Source organism: Amblyraja radiata, unplaced genomic scaffold (genome assembly GCF_010909765.2).
Source record: "Amblyraja radiata isolate CabotCenter1 unplaced genomic scaffold, sAmbRad1.1.pri scaffold_781_ctg1, whole genome shotgun sequence".
NCBI classification, from domain to species: Eukaryota; Metazoa; Chordata; class Chondrichthyes; order Rajiformes; family Rajidae; genus Amblyraja; species Amblyraja radiata.
In genome coordinates, this window is record NW_022630790.1 from 16,425 (window position 1) to 29,000 (window position 12,576).

The 12,576-nt window shown below is 47.7% G+C and overlaps 1 protein-coding gene across 4 annotated transcripts in view; it reads left to right on the plus strand.

Annotated features, from left to right (window-relative positions):
- Positions 1–792: 792 nt before the first annotated feature.
- LOC116970347 (serpin H1-like) overlaps positions 793–12,576 on the plus strand; it is a 29,229-nt gene continuing 17,445 nt past the window's right edge. The window contains exons 1-2 of one of the 4 annotated variants that reach the window (XM_033017015.1): positions 813–938; positions 3,342–3,385. The gene's annotated coding sequence lies outside the window, so the exon portion shown is untranslated. Of the gene's footprint in view, positions 939–3,121; positions 3,303–3,341; positions 3,386–4,592; positions 4,748–12,576 lie in introns of those variants that run through there. The other 3 variants (XM_033017012.1, XM_033017014.1, XM_033017013.1) reach the window with 3 other exon arrangements.

Sequence of the window (12,576 nt, forward strand, 5' to 3'; positions counted from 1 at the left end):
ACATCGAAAATAGGCGCAGGAGGAGGCAATTCGGCCCTTCGAGCCAGCACCGCCATTCATTTTTATCATGTCTGATCGTCCCCAATCAATAACCCGTGCCTGCCTTCTCCCCATATCCCTTGACTCCACCAGCCCCTAGAGCTCTATCTAACTCTCTCTTAAATCCATCCAGTGACTTGGCCCCCACTGCCCTCTGTGGCAGGGAATTCCATAAATTCACAACTCTCTGGGTGAAAAAGTTTTTTCACACCTCAGTCTTAAATGACCTCCCCATTATACTAAGACTGTGGCCCCTGGTTCTGGACTCGCCCAACATTGGGAACATGTTTCCTGCATCTAGCTTGTCCAGTCCTTTTATAATTTTATATGTTTCTATAAGATCTCCCCTCGTCCTTCTAAACTCCAGTGAATTTGGCCCTTCGAGCCAGCACCACCATTCAATGTGATCATGGCTGATCATCCCCAATCAGTACCCCTGTTCCTGCCTTCTCCCCCATATCCCCTGACTCCGCTATCTTCAAGAGCCCTATCTAGCTCTCTCTTGAAAGCATCCAGAGAACCGGCCTCCACCGCCCTCTGAGACAGAGAATTCCACAGACTCACAACTCTCTGAAAAGGAATAAGTGAGGTTTTGGATGGAGACCCTTTTATTTCCATGCTGTGTGTGACTCCATGACAATAGCTCCGGCTGCTGGAATTAATTTTCCACTGTGCAGTTGGATGCAGCCTGTATCCCTGGAGTGGGAAAGGGAGGGCTTTAGGACCCAGCGGGCGCCCCGGACCAGTTGAAACAGAGCCTGCACCCTGAGACTGGCCGCCTGCTGTAGACAGACAGTCTGGGTTGAGCTTTGAGAAGACGTGGTCCATTCTCTGGGAGACTCCCGGCCATCAGAGCAGCAGACTACAATCCGGGAGCCGAGGGGCACGGACACCAGCAGGTGAGACCCTGGTCCCAGCAGCCACGACTTGCTCATCCCAGCAGCAATTCCCAGCACCGGGAATCCTTGATCTCATTCCTCCTGATCCCAGTAGCCATTGAATTGGCCAGACATCCCCATGATCCCAGCAGCTAGGAATTCTTGACCCAGCAGCCATAAAACTCCTGGATTTTTTTTACAGCAGAAACTGGGAAATTCTGGACTCCAAGCAGTCAGGAATTCCTGATCCCAGCAGCCAGAAACTCCTGGAATTCTTGATCCCAGCAGCTGGAAAATTCTTAACTCCACACAGTCAGAAACACCCGACTCGGGCAGCTGGGAATCCCTGTTTCCAGTAGCCAGGAATTTCTGACCAGTTGCAGGGAATTCTTGACTCCAAATAGTCAGGATTCTCCTGATTCCAGCAGCCAGGAACTTCTGAACCCAGCAGCTGGGAATTCCTGATCCCAGCAGCCAGAAAATCATTGAATTCTTGATTCCAGATGTCGGGAATTCTTGACTCCAAGCAGTCAGGATCTCCTGATCCCTGCACCCAGGAATTCCTGATCCCAACAGCCACAAATCCCTGATCCCAGCGGATAGGATTTCTTAACTCCAGACAGTCAGAATCTCCTGATTCCAGGAGCCTGAAGGGTAGGAATTCCCAATTCCAGCAACTGTGAATTCCTGGCTCCTTGAATTCTTGATCCCAGCAGCTGGAAAATTCTTAACTCCAAACAGTCAGAAACTCCTGACTCTGGCAGTTGGCAATTCCTGATCCCAGTAGCCAGGAATTCCTGATCAGCAACTGGGAATTAGTGATTCCAGCAACTGAGAATTCCTGATTGTAGCGCCAGAAAATTTCCCCATTCCCTCCTCCCTAATCCCCCAACCCTCCCCCCTTCATTAAGTTAGCCAGAGCTCTAATCTCAATGGTGTTACTGATCCCAGTTGCTATAGGGTCTCATCCCAGCAGAGAGGAGACGTGTTCCCAGCAGACCTGAGGGAATTCTCACACCCTCACACCCCCACCCCCGTGCCTGTGAGCTGGGAATTTCAGGGAAGGCAGTTTCAACTCCTTGTCTGTTGAAACAAAGAACTGCGGAGGCAGATTTGTACCAAAGATAGACACAAATGGCTGTAGTAACTCAGCTGGTCAGGCAGCATTTCTGACGATAAAAGAGCAGATGACATTTCGGGTCAGGACCTTTCTTCAGAAGACATACCTTTATCTCCAGAGATGGTGCCTGGACCCGCTGAGTTACTCCAGCACTGTGTCTCTATCTTCAGCCTCCGTGTCTGTCGAAAGATACATTGGCCAAACCACCACTCAAAGCTTTCCCTGCCTAGCTGGGCTTGAGTCAGGGGATATGGGGAGAAGGCAGGAACAGGGTACTGATTGGGGATGATCAGCCATGATTACATTGAATGCGGTGCTGGCTCGAAGGGCCGAATGGCCTACTCCTGTACCTATTGTCTATTGTCTATTGAGTACACGTGCAATGAAAGAAATGCTCCCTTAGTGAAGAGAACTGGGTCAGGAAGAATGTGCAGGAGGGAACTGCAGATGCTGGCTGAAACCAAAGATAGAATCGGCCATTCGGCCCTTCAAGTCTCCTTCACCATGGCTGATCTATCTTTCTCTCTTAAACCCATTCTCCTGCCTTCTCCACTTCAGAAGTGAGGGGTGATTTTGATTTGGCAGATGGATGGACAATGTCTGGAGATCCCAAGATAGACACAGAATGCTGGAGTAACTCAGCGGGACAGGCAGCATCTCTGGAGAAAAGGAATAGGTATATTATCGTGTCGAGGCCCTTCTTCAAACTGAGAGTCAGGGGAAAGAGAAATGAGAGATATAGATGGTGAAAGAGAGAGATATAGATCACATGAAAGAAAGATATGTCAGGAAGAATCCAGTCTGTGCAACTTAAACTTGACAGAAGTTTGGTCAAACTTTTACAAAGTTTTCTCAGTTAAACTTCTGGCCCTGTTGAACCCTGGAGGTTTAAAATAAATCTTTTAACTGGCTTTTCTTTAGTCAATAGCTTGTCGGAGGAAACAATGTCAGTTCCAGATTACGTGGTAGGGGGCTGGGATGGGGAGAGGAAAGAGTTAAGGAATCTTCCAGATGTATGGAAGAATGTCGACTCTGGAAACTTTCATTGGCTGACAACTTGCCCCCTCCCCATTCTCTTCTGCTCCAGCACTGATTGGGAACAAAGAACTTATAGCTCTAAGATCTTTGATTGGGAAGGCTTCTCTGATTACTTTCAAACTTGAGTCTTTGTTCAAGGCACAAGGTAGCGACAAAAAACTCCCCAGCCCTGGCAAACTTGTCCATGCGTTAAAATTCCCTCCGACTGCACACTCCTTTTCTCTCGGGTAAGTGGTCCTATCCTTGATATCTTTATTTTCTTTCAGAATGACAAAGACTAAAGTTGACATCACTTTGAAAAAGTTTCAAGGTTAGATCCTCTATTTCCTATGATGTGTGAATCTTTTTTTAAATAATGTTAATTTATCTCCCCCCGCCCCCACTCCTAGCAGAGACTGAAATAGACAATAGACAATAGGTGCAGGAGTAGGCCATTCGGCCCTTCCAGCCAGCACCGCCATTCATTGTGATCATGGCTGATCATCCCCAATCAGTACCCCGTTCCTGCCTTCTCCCCATATCCCCTGACTCCTCTATCTTTAAGAGCCCTATCTAGCTCTCTCTTGAAAGTATCCAGAGAACCGGCCTCCACCTCCCTCTGAGACAGGGAATTCCACAGACTCACCACTCTCTGTGTGAAAAGTGTTTCCTCATCCCCATTCTAAATGGCTTACCCCTTATTCTTGAACTGTGGCCCCTGGTTCTGGACTCCCCCAACATCGGGAACATGTTTCCTGCCTCTAGCGTATCCAATCGCTTAATAATCTTATATGTTTCGATATAATCCCCTCTCATCCTAAATGCCAGAGTGTACCAGCCCAGCCGCTCCATTCTATCAACATATGACAGTTCTATCAACAGAAGTTATAAGAGCAGAATTCGGCCATTCGGCCCATCTACTCCACCATTCTATCTTGGCTGATCTATCTTTCCCTCTTAACCCCATTCTTCTGCCTTCTCCACTTCAGAAGTGAGGGCTGATTTTGATTTGGCAGATGGATGGGCAAAGGCTGGAGATCCCAAGATAGACACAGAATGCTGGAGTAACTCAGCGGGACAGGCAGCATCTCTGGAGAAAAGGAATAGGTGTATTATCGTGTCTAGGCCCTTCTTCAAACGAGTCAGGGGAAAGAGAAACGAGAGATATAGATGGTGAAAGAGAGAGATATAGATCACATGAAAGAAAGATATGTCAGGAAGAATCCAGTCTGTGCAACTTAAACTTGACAGAAGTTTGGTCAAACTTTTACAAAGTTTTCTCAGTTAAACTTCTGGCCCTGTTGAACCCTGGAGGTTTAAAATAAATCTTTTAACTGGCTTTTCTTTAGTCAATAGCTTGTCGGAGGAAACAATGTCAGTTCCAGATTACGTGGTAGGGGGCTGGGATGGGGAGAGGAAAGAGTTAAGGAATCTTCCAGATGTATGGAAGAATGTCGACTCTGGAAACTTTCATTGGCTGACAACTTGCTCCCTCCCCATTCTCTTCTGCTCCAGCACTGATTGGGAACAAAGGACTTATAGCTCTAAGATCTTTGATTGGGAAGGCTTCTCTGATTACTTTCAAACTTGAGTCTTTGTTCAAGGCACAAGGTAGCGACAAAAAACTCCCCAGCCCTGGCAAACTTGTCCATGCGTTAAAATTCCCTCCGACTGCACACTCCTTTTCTCGCGGGTAAGTGGTCCTATCCTTGATATCTTTATTTTCTTTCAGAATGACAAAGACTAAAGTTGACATCACTTTAAAAAAGTTTCAAGGTTAGATCCTCTATTTCCTATGATGTGTGAATCTTTTTTTAAATAATGTTAATTTATCTCCCCCCCCCCCACTCCTAGCAGGGACTGAAATAGACAATAGACAATAGGTGCAGGAGTAGGCCATTCGGCCCTTCCAGCCAGCACCGCCATTCAATGTGATCATGGCTGATCATCCCCAATCAGTACCCCGTTCCTGCCTTCTCCCCATATCCCCTGACCCCGCTACTTTTAAGAGCCCTATTTAACTCTCTCTTGAAAGCATCCAGAGAACCGGCCTCCACCGCCCTCTGAGGCAGAGAATTCCACAGACTCACAACTCTCTGTGTGAAAAAGTGTTTCCTCATCTCCATTCTAAATGGCTTAGCCCTTATTCTTAAACTGTGGCCCCTGGTTATGGACTCCCCCAACATCGGGAACATGTTTCCTGCCTCTAGCGTGTCCAAACCCTTAATAATCGTGTATGTTTCAATAAGATGCCCTCTCATCCTTCTAAATTCCAGAGTGTACAAGCCCAGCCGCTCCATTCCATCAACATATGGCAGTCCTATCAACATGTATAAGTTCAGAAGTTATAAGAGCAGAATTCGGCCATTCGGCCCATCAAGTCTACTTCACAATTCTATTGTGGCTGATCTATCTTTCCCACTCTCCCCCTCCCCATTCTCCTGCCTTCTCCACTTCAGAAGTGAGGGGTGATTTTGATTTGGTGCATGGGTGGACAAAGGCTGGAGATTCCCAACTGGCCCTGACTGGGAAACATATTGCTGTTCTTTCTCCGTCACTGAGTGTAAATCCCGGGTCTCCCGCTCCCCCAGCGCAGCGGGAACAACTTTCACTAGGAGGGCTGCAGCGGTCCTCAGCGATTCGAGGGGCAAACTTTAAAAGAGATATGTGGAGCAGGTTCTTTTACACAGTGGGTGCCTGGAACGTGCTGCCGGCAATGGTGGTTGCGGCAGAAATATGATAACGCCGTTTAAGCAGCTTGTGGATAGGTATAGAATGGAGGGGCATGGATCACATGCAGGCGGATAAAAGTTGCTCTTGCCACTATGTCCAGCACAGACATTGTGGGCCAAAGGGCCTGCGCTGTTTTAGTTTTAACGATACAACACGGAAACATGTTCTTTGGCCCACCGAGTCCGCACCGACCAGCATCTCCACACATTGACACTATCCTACACACACACACGCACGCACGCACGCACGCACGCACACACACACACACACACACACACACACACACACACACACACACACACACACACACACACACACACACACACACACACACAGGCAGGTCACAGGGAGAACGTACGGACTCCGTGTAGATATGCACCCGTCGTCAGGATCGAACCCAGGCCTCTGGCGCTGTAATGGGCCTGTCCCACTTAGGCGACTGCAGGAGACTATTTTTTATTGTGAAGGATGTTAATTTATCTCCCCCCCACACTCCTTGCAGGGACTGAAATAGACAATAGACAATAGGTGCAGGAGTAGGCCATTTGGCCCTTCCAGCCAGCACTGCCATTCAATGTGATCATGACTAATCATCCCCAATCAGTACCCCGTTCCTGCAACTGTGTGTTCACCGTCTTAATTACAGCGCCAACCTTCCTGTTCATCGCGGTGTGTGTCTGTATCACCTTTGTACCGTGTGAATTTCACTCAGACAGCGCTCCCCCCGCTTGCCCTGTCCCCCGCCTGCATAACGGGCTGGTGAAACATAGAAACATAGAAATTAGGTGCAGGAGTAGGCCATTCGGCCCTTCAAGCCTGCACCGCCATTCAATATGATCATGGCTGATCATCCAACTCAGTATCCTGTACCTGCCTTCTCTCCATACCATATATAACCATATAACAATTACAGCACGGAAACAGGCCATCTCGACCCCTCTAGTCCGTGCCGAACACATAATCTCCCCTAGTCCCATATACCTGCGCTCAGACCATAACCCTCCATTCCTTTCCCATCCATATAACTATCCAATTTATTTTTAAATGATAAAAACGAACCTGCCTCCACCACCTTCACTGGAAGCTCATTCCACACAGCTACCACTCTCTGAGTAAAGAAGTTCCCCCTCATGTTACCCCTAAACTTCAGTCCCTTAATTCTCAAGTCATGTCCCCTTGTTTGAATCTTCCCTACTCTCAGTGGGAAAAGCTTTTCCACGTCAACTCTGTCTATCCCTCTCATCATTTTAAAAACCTCTATCAAGTCCCCCCTTAACCTTCTGCGCTCCAAAGAATAAAGCCCTAACTTGTTCAACCTTTCTCTGTAACTTAGTTGCTGAAACCCAGGCAACATTCTAGTAAATCTCCTCTGTACTCTCTCTATTTTGTTGACATCCTTCCTATAATTATGCGACCAAAATTGTACACCATACTCCAGAATTGGCCTCACCAATGCCTTGTACAATTTTAACATTACATCCCAACTTCTATACTCAATGCTCTGATTTATAAAGGCCAGCACACCAAAAGCTTTCTTTACCACCCTATCTACATGAGATTCCACTTTCATGGAACTGTGCACAGTTATTCCCAGATCCCTCTGTTCACCTACATTCTTCAATTCCCTACCATTTACCATGTACGTCCTATTTTGATTTGTCCTGCCAAGATGTAGCACCTCACACTTATCAGCATTAAACTCCATCTGAGTTACCCCCTGATACCTTTAGTCATAAGGGCCACATCTAACTCCCTCTTAAATATAGCTAATGAACTGGCCTCAACTACCTTCTGTGGCAGAGAATTCCAGAGATTCACCACTCTCTGTGTGTGAAAAATGTTTTTCTCAACTCAGTCCTAAAAGATTTCCCCCTTATCCTTAAACTGTGATCCCTTGTCCTGGACTTCCCCAACATAGGGAACAATCTTCCTGCATCTAGCCTGTCCAACCCCTTAAGAATTTTGTAAGTTTCTATAAGATCCCCCCTCAATCTTCTGAATTCTAGCGAGTACAAGCCGCGTCTATCCAGTCTTTCTTCATATGAAAGTCCTGCCATCCCAGGAATCAGTCTGGTGAACCTTCTCTGTACTCCCTCTATGGCAAGAATGTCTTTCCTCAGATTAGGAGACCAAAACTGTACGCAATACTCCAGGTGTGGTCTCACCAAGACCCTGCACAACTCCAGTGGAACCTCCCTGCTCTTATACTCAAATCCTTTTGCTATGAATGCTAACATACCATTCGCTTTCTTCACTGCCTGCTGCACCTGCATGCCTACTTTCAATGACTGGTGTACCATGACACCCAGGTCTCGTTGCATCTCCCCTTTTCCTAATTGGCCACCATTCAGATAATAGTCTTCTTTCCTGTTCTTGCCACCAAAGTGGATAACCTCACATTTATCCACATTATACTGCATCTGCCATGCATTTGCCCACTCACCCAACCTATCCAAGTCACCTTGCAGCCTCCTAGCATCCTCCTCACAGCTAACACTGCCCCCCAGCTTCGTGTCATCCGCAAACCTGGAGATGTTGCATTCAATTCCCTTGTCCAAATCATTAATATATATTGTAAATAGCTGGGGTCCCAGCACTGAGCCTTGCGGTACCCCACTAGTCACTGCCTGCCATTCTGAAAAGGACCCGTTTACTCCTACTCTTTGCTTCCTGTCTGCCAGCCAGTTCTCTATCCACATCAATACTGAACCCCCAATACCATGTGCTTTAAGTTTGTATACTAATCTCTTATGTGGGACCTTGTCGAAAGTGAAGGAAGCGATGTGTGTGTGTGTGTGTGTGCGTGTGTGCGTGTGTGTGTGTGTGTGTGTGTGTGTGTGTGTGTGTGTGTGTGTGTGTGTGTGTGCGTGTGTGTGTGTGTGTGTGTGTGTGTGTGTGTGTGCGTGTGTGCGTGTGTGTGTGTGTGTGTGTGTGTGTGTGTGTGTGTGTGTGCGTGTGTGCGTGCGTGCGTGCGTGCGTGTGTGTGTGTGTGTGCGTGTTCCACTCTGACAGTCGGCAGAAAAATCGCCTCAGTGGGACAGGCCCATTAGGCAGCAACTCTACCACTGCTGTTTTACGGTCCAAATTCCACGTATATGCCTGTGCGTTTGGCCTGAGATCTGACAGACCAGCTGCGTAATAATATGATTTTAGCTCGGCCGAGATGCCGAATCTGCAAACTTTTAAAAAATATATCCATATAAATATATGTTTATTGGCCAAGTATTCACATACAAGGAATTTGCCTTGGTGCTCCGCCTACAAGTGGCAACATGACATACAGTGACAGTTTGGAATGACACATAAAACATTAAACATTAATAATAAAACATTACTGATTAAAGATTATTGATTGAACTTGCAATGAGAAACACATTTCCGGGTAATCGGTTGCTCTCCCAGCCCTCAGCTGAGGCCCTGCCACATGGAAAGGAAATTCTGACTTGAGGAGCCAAACGTAAATGTTATCTGGAGTCAAATTCCAAAAGGCCAAAGTTTGGCACAGGAAATGATGCAGTGCAGATCTGCTTCTTGTTAGTTGCTCCCATCTTGTGGCAATGAAGCCACCAATCTGAGACAGAGCTTTAACTGTTTGGGAACAGTCTCTGCATTGTGCCTCAGCTTAGTGTAAAGTTAAGCCCCTGTCCCACTGTACGAGCTAATTCAAGAGTTCTCCCGAGTTTCTCCTGATTCGAACTCAGAGAATTACAGTAATAGCCGCTCGTAGGTACTCGGGGCTCTCGTGTACATTTGTCACAGTGTTGAAAAAACGTCACGAGTTACCGCATTTCCCGAGTACCTGCCGTTAGCGTTACGAGCCGCTAAGAGACGTCCCGAGCTCCGACGTACCCGCTACGTACATTCTACGTGCTTACCACGAGTTTGATTTTTTTTTAAACTCGTGAGAGCTCTTGAATGACCTCGTACAGTGGGACAGCCCCTTTACTGGCTGAAGGGCTGAAATGTAGACTTCAATGAAACAATGATTCAATTATAGTTTATGCTGCAGAAACTCAGCGGGTGAGGACACATCTATGGAGCGAAGGAATAGGTGACGTTTCGGGTCGAGACCCTTCTTCAGACTGATGTGGGGGGGGGGGGGGGGGCGATGTATCTTAAAATAACACGTTTTACTTGTAGACAAAAATGCTGGAGAAACTAAGCGGGTGAGGCAGCATCTATGGAGCGAAGGAACTCCATCGATGATGCTACCTCACCTATTCCTTCGCTCCATAGATGCTGCCTCACCCGCTGAGTTTCTCCAGCATTTTTGTCTACCTTCGATTTTTCCAGCATCTGCAGTTCTTTCTTAAACAATTATAGTTTATTGTCACTTGCTCCTAGGTACAGTGAAATGCTTTGTTTTTGCAACAACGCGATAAAATCCTACAGCAGACCTCGCCTTAGTTTAGTCTAGTTTAGATATACAGCACGGAAACAGGCCCTTCAGCCCACCGGGTCCGTGCCGACCAGCGATCCCCGCACATTAACACTATCCTACACCCACTAGGGACAATATTTACATTTACCGAAGCCAATTAACCTACAAACCTGCACGTCTTTGGAGTGTGGGAGGAAACCGAAGATCTCGGAGAAAACCCCCGCAGGTCACGGGGAGAACGTGCAAACTCCGTACAGACAGCACCTGTGGTCAGGATCGAACCCTGGTCCCCGGTGCTGCATTCGCTGTAAGGCAGCAACTCTACCGCTGCGCCACTGTGACCGCCCTAGACAGGGCGCAAAGAGTCGCCACCTTTCTGGTGCCAACAAAGTTACATAAAGGGCGGCACGGTGAAGCAGCGATGGAGTTGCTGGTTCACACGCCGGAGACGCGGGTTCGATCCTGACAGCGGGATGCTGTCTGTCCGGCGTTTGTGTACGTTCTCCCTGCGACCACGTGGGTTTTCTCCGGGCGCTCCGGTTTCCTCCCACACTCCAAAGACGTGCAGGTTAATTGCCTTCGGTAAAGTTTAATATTGTCCCCAGTGTGTGTAGGATGGTGTGAGTGTGCGGGCATCGCAGGTAGGTGTGGACTCAGTGGGCCGAAGGGCCTGTGTCCGCGTTGTATCTCCCGTGGTAGCAGGCACCCCCTGCCCCCTGGGTCCCCCCTTCATTCACGGCCCCCCCCCCACGCCACATTGCTCTCGATAGCCCTCCCCACTCACTGTTTTACAAGTTAGACTGTCGTGGTATAAATGAATGGCAGAACAGACTAGAGAGTTCAGTTTATGCGACTAGCGTTTAATTTTTTATTATGATTATCATGTGTACTGGGGTACAGTGAAAAGCTTTATCCAGTCAGCAAAAATACTACACATAATTACAATCAAGCTGTCTACAGTGCATAGATACAGGATAAAGAGAAAAACATTTAGTGCAAGGTAAATACCAATACAATAGACAACAGGTGCAGGAGGAGGCCATTCGACCCTCCGAGCCAGCACCGCCATTCAATGTGATCATGGCTGATCATCCACAATCAGTACCCCGTTCCTGCCTTCTCCCCATATCCCCTGACTCCGCTATCTTTAAGAGCCCTATCTAGCTCTCTCTTGAAAGTATCCAGAGAACCGGCCTCCACCGCCCTCTGAGGCAGAGAATTCCACAGACTCACAACTCTCTGTGTGGAAAAGTGTTTCCTCGTCTCTCTCTTAAAAGGCTTACCCCTTATTCTTAAACTGTGGCCCCTGGTTCTGTTCTCCCCCAACATCGGGAACATGTTTCCTACTTCTAGCGTGTCCAAACCCTTAATGATCTTAATGTTTAAGAGGGAAATGTCTACCTTAACAATCTTATATGTTTCAATAAGATATCCTCTCATCCTTCTAAACTCCAGAGTGTACAAGCCCAGCCGCTCAATACAGTCTGATTAAAGATAGTTGGAAGGTCTCCATTGAGGTAGGTGGGATGTCAGGCCGCTCTTGAGATGGTGAGAAGACTTTAAGTGCATGATAACAGCTGGGAAGAAACCAGCCAAGAATCTAGATGCGTTTTCAAATGTCTGTACCTCCTGCCTGATGGGAGAGGGGAGAAGAGGGGTGAGACTGGTCATTGATGATGCTGCTGGCCTTGCCGAGGCAGCATGAAGTGTGTAGTTGGAGTCAATGGATGGGAGTTTGGTTTGTGCGTGATGGCCTGTGATCACACAACTCCCTGTGATTTCTGGCGGCTCTTGGATGGAGCCGTTCCCAAACCCGTGCTGTGATGCATCCCGATAAAATGCTTTCTGCTGCGCATCTGTAGAAGTTGGTGAGAGTTGTTGGGGATATGCCAAATTTCTAAGCCTTCTAAGGGAGTAGAGGCGTTGACGTACTTTCTTGACCATTGTATGGATGTGGCTGGTCCATGACAAACTCTTGGTGATATTTATTCCAGAGAGCTCCTACCCGCTATGTACATTCTACGTACTTAGCATGAATTTGATTATTTTTTAAACTCGGGAGAGCTCTTGGGTAAACTCGCATTGTGGGACAGGGGCTTTACAGCGAATGCAGCGCCGGAGATCCGGGTTCGATCCTGACTACGGGTGCTGTCTGTACGGAGTTTGCACGTTCTCCCCGTGACCTGCGTGGGCTTCCTCCGAGATCTTCGGTTTCCTCCCGCACTCAAAGACGTACAGGTTTGTAGGTTACTTGGCTTGGTAAATGTAAAAATTGGATGGCGTTCGTGTGCGGGGATCGCTGGTCGGCGCGGACCCGGTGGGTCCAAGGGCCTGTTTCCGTGCTGTATCTCTAAAACTAAACTCAACTAAAAGATGCTTTACGCGGTGGTTGGGTTAACGTACAGAAT